At 40.4% G+C, this 4,214-nt stretch overlaps 1 long non-coding RNA gene across 1 annotated transcript; it reads right to left on the bottom strand.

The window, feature by feature from the left end:
• Nucleotides 1-289: 289 nt before the first annotated feature.
• On the bottom strand, nucleotides 290-2,285 carry LOC143773612 (uncharacterized). The gene is made up of 3 exons (XR_013215257.1): nucleotides 2,120-2,285; nucleotides 1,637-1,782; nucleotides 290-796 (listed from the first exon to the last, which is right to left on the bottom strand). It is a non-coding gene; the product is annotated as an uncharacterized LOC143773612 (long non-coding RNA).
• Between the last annotated feature and the right edge of the window lie 1,929 nt (nucleotides 2,286-4,214).

The raw sequence follows: 4,214 nt of genomic DNA, 5'->3' as shown, positions 1-4,214 counted from the left end.
ACTGTTCACCATACCATGCATGATAATGTTAGTATTTCATGATGTGTGCTGCAATGGCCCAATTAAGCGCATCATTAGTCAGCAATTGCAAAAAGGGCTGCCAGCAGCAGATCTTGATGATTTGCCTAAGTGCATTCAGCATGGTAGAACATTCCTCAGACCACCACTAATAAATAATCTCAGAGATAGCCTATCAAGGTGCATAAGTAAATGTATTTCTGTATATAGCACCCCTATGTAATACTGAATAAAATGAAATTATTAAAAAAAATTGTTTACTTTCATTCATCATTTTCATATCATTACACGGTCAGTAGATCTTATGATTTTTATCTGCATAATTTAATTTACATTCATTCCACAACATTTCCTTCTTGGTGTTGCAATTTAAATATTAAGAAATATAAAAAAGTATCACATAATTTTTCTGCCATCATTCTGCTTGGAGATACAAGTCATCAAATGCAGCTTATCTTCATTTATTTCATGAAATAATGTACATTTACAGGAGCATCTCAAGTGACAACTGCATAATATTAATAGTGGCAGTAACAATGGTAGCAATCAAGACAACATTATGTCTTCACCTGGCTATTTTTTTTTTATTGTTCATTCAAATGTTTTGTTTTTTATGCCGAAAGGTATTTGCTTTGTTACTGATGTCATATATTTGCCATTTTAAATGATGATATGACTTTCGGTGTGGGAGGATTGGTGTATTGAAAAGCTGTAATAAGATCCTGAGGTCCTACACCTTCTGTTGGGCATGAGTCACTTTCAAACACAGCATATGGTGCTAAAAGAGAAAAAGAATATCAGAGAAAATTGTCGTAACTGCCATTTGTATTGTTTAGATTCTATTATAAAAGATACCTGGAGTTTTATGGACCTAGAAGCAGATGAGGAACCATTTGTAGAAAACCTGAGTGCCAACAATGACTCTAAGGCAGGGGTATCACTTGCGAGTGCAATGTGAGAAACTCACGCGAGTCAAATCGCATCAATACCCAGCACTGCCGCCGGTACTCAGCTGCATGTATTTCTATGAAGCTGAACGCTCCGGTCCCGAGAGCCGAAAGCAGTGTCGGGTATTGAGGTGAGAGACTAGCGTGAGTTTCTCGCATTGCACTCGCAAGTGTGACCCCGGCCTAAAACCTTAAAGAGTAATAGTTGCTTTCATTTTTCCATCATAAATCAATAGTATACATAAAAATAAGAAACTTTGTATTACATCTTATCAGAGAAATTTTTTACTAGTGATGAGCGAATATACTCGTTACTTGAGATTTCCCGAGCATGCTCGGGTGTCGTCCGAGTATTATTTAGTGCTCGGTGATTTAGTTTTCATCGCCACAGCTGAATGATTTACAGCTTCTACCCAGGCTAAGTACATGTGGGGGTTGCCTGGTTGCTAGGGAATCCCCACATGTAATCAAGCAGGCTAGTAGCTGTAAATCATCCAGCTGAAGTGAAGAAAACTAAATCTCTGAGCACTAAAAAATACTCGGAGGACACCCGAGCGTGCTCGGGAAATCTCGAGTAACGAGTATATTCGCTCATCACTAATTTTTACATTACTGAGATAGAAAATGAAAGCTGTTACTGATAAGACTTTTTTGTTGGTGTGTAAACTGACCTGTAGTGCTTATTTGAAATCCACCAGTGTCAATATGAGTGAATTTATGCCATAGAATTGCATTAGATGCATCCAATACGCAGATAAAAAAGCCATAGTCATTCATTTTGCCTTTTATATTAATCCCAGACAGTCATTCTCACTACCTGTATAGAGAATGAGACACAGAAATATCTTTGGCTTACTATTTTACCAGGATCCACCACCACAACTACACAAACCAAATAGTACAAAATTATATTATATGTACAGTTTTTTCAGCTGCTGGTGATCTTGCACGAGTCTTGTGTAACCTCTTAATGATATGCAAATAGTATTAATAAAGTAAAGTAACATCATACTTGCTATAAATAGCAAGGCAGAATGGTAGTGAAAGTTGAATAGATAAAATAATATTCACTTGAATAAGTGAGAAAATAGTAGCTGTAACTCCAGATATGAATACCTGGAACAATAAATGTATTCTATGTATAGTTAAGTGACCTCATCTGTAGTGCCTCAGCGATAATTGCTTCCCTTCTGGAGTGGGTGAATCCAAACTTTGGTGTTGTAAACAGTTCAACGGGGCAGATAGGAAGTAGATAAGGAAGTAGAAATGTCTTGGATAGAAGTCGAGTTCCCACAGGTAAGCCGTATGAAGCTCTCCTTAGAAGTCCTGTGTGAAAGAGTGGTGGTTACTAGACAGAGTGCTCCAGGTGGTAGGATTGCTGGAAACCAGCGTGTTACTCTGGCAAATTTAACTAAATATTATATTGTCTTTAGGAGGAGGTGGAAAAGAGCACATCCATCTGGTAAATATAAAAACATTTTTATTCAAATTTCATTAAAAAAGCAAAGCCCACGGAATACAATTTTTGCGTCCATATGCTGTCCATTGTTAAGGGCATACTCATTGTATTCAGTGGTTGTGCGCGCATGTCAGGTTTTTCACACGGACTATGTTTCCGGGTGAAAAACCCACAGACATGCCAGTTTTTTATCAGTAGCACAGACAAAATGCGTGTTGCACACATGCACACTGATGACACACAGATGACAGTGTGTGGGAATAAGCAGAACAGTTCTCGCTGTTCCCAGGCGCCGGCTGCTGATGGCATCTCTTGTCATTGTCGTCTGGTCTCCCTGGAATCAGCGCAAACTGTATTGCTTTTTTCAGTCGTCGGTATGTGTCACTGTAAGGGGGTTGCCATGAACATGATCCTGGAGTACTGTGAGCCAGGAACTTATGATTTTATTAATGGACTTTACTGCAGGAGCAAACGAGCGTTCCCTGATGGCGGCAGGTGGCGTCTGGTGTCTCTTACTGAGCCAAAAAAAAAGAGACTTTGTTCAAGCATGATACCTCCCTTCGTGAAGTATTTGTTGTAACCAATAAATGTGTTCAGTGAATGGTGTGGGACGACCATTGTTAAAGGAAGGGGGAATGTAAGGGGGTTGCGATGAACATGTTATGTACAATGTTTATTTATACTCTTGAATGGTGTATTGTTTCCAGATATTAGGGAGAGTGTAGTTCCCTAGTTTGCCCACTAGATGGGGTTAGAGAGACTTAGCCTGTAGATGGTAATGTGGGAGGAGCTAGTGACAGTTAGGGTTCAGAACAGCTGAGAATTTGAATTAGTTGGGCTGGAGCGCCCTGTCAGGGCAGTCAGCTCTGCAGAAGTCTAAGGTCCAGTCAGGCAGCATCAGGACCAGGAAGGCCACGAGAGAGAAGAAGGGCATTGATAGAATCACTGACAGTGCAGTATAAGTGGGACTGTGGCTGACAGGGAGAAAAGAACTAAGCAGTACAGACAGGTCACTCTCAATGTGGCAGCTTGCTAAGTTCATGGATGTACTTAGCACCAGGGTGAAATGGTTTAGTGGAATCCTTGCTAAAGTAAGACTGGGCACAAAGGATGCTGGAGGACCGATAATCCCAGTCCGTTCTGAAAGCGAGCTTAGTAAAGATGAAGGAAAGGCAGAGAAAGAGAAGAAGCTGTGTAAAGCGAAGCCAGATATAAATGCTGACAAGGTAAGAGAAGAGACAGGGGCAGGAAGGAAATTGTTTAATGTAAAGCCTGCTGTAAATGCTGAAGAGAACTGTTATGTGCCAGTCTTTAGTAAAGTTTATTGTTCAAGCATTCAATGGGACTGTGACTCTGTTTATTCTACTTTGGCTGAGGAGAACGTGCAGTGCATTACACGAAGCTCCAGAGGTAAAGGAGCAGCAGGTATGCTGACTGAAAGTCATGGAGTGTATGTGAGGGGAGGTCAGGGTGTGCAAGAGACTTTTACCTCAGCCATGGCTACCACACGCAGATGAAACGCGGATGTAAAAATGGACACACAGAGATCAAACAGACACATGGATGTCACACAGATGTGACATATGTCCATACAGATGGCACACAGACCATGGCACATGGACCACGGATCTCAGTAGTACTGGTTTTCCCTGTACCAGGATGTGTGAAGGAGACCGAAGATTGTTTTTGTCAGAATCGAGTCAGTTTTTAAATGTTTTCCATGCACCTTGCTTTTTTAATGGAATTTGAATAAACGTATTTTTATATTTACTAGTTAGGTGTGCTGTTTT

This window comes from Ranitomeya variabilis, chromosome 5, assembly GCF_051348905.1.
Source record: "Ranitomeya variabilis isolate aRanVar5 chromosome 5, aRanVar5.hap1, whole genome shotgun sequence".
Lineage (NCBI taxonomy): Eukaryota > Metazoa > Chordata > Amphibia > Anura > Dendrobatidae > Ranitomeya > Ranitomeya variabilis.
This window is presented reverse-complemented; position numbering and strand designations above follow the sequence as displayed.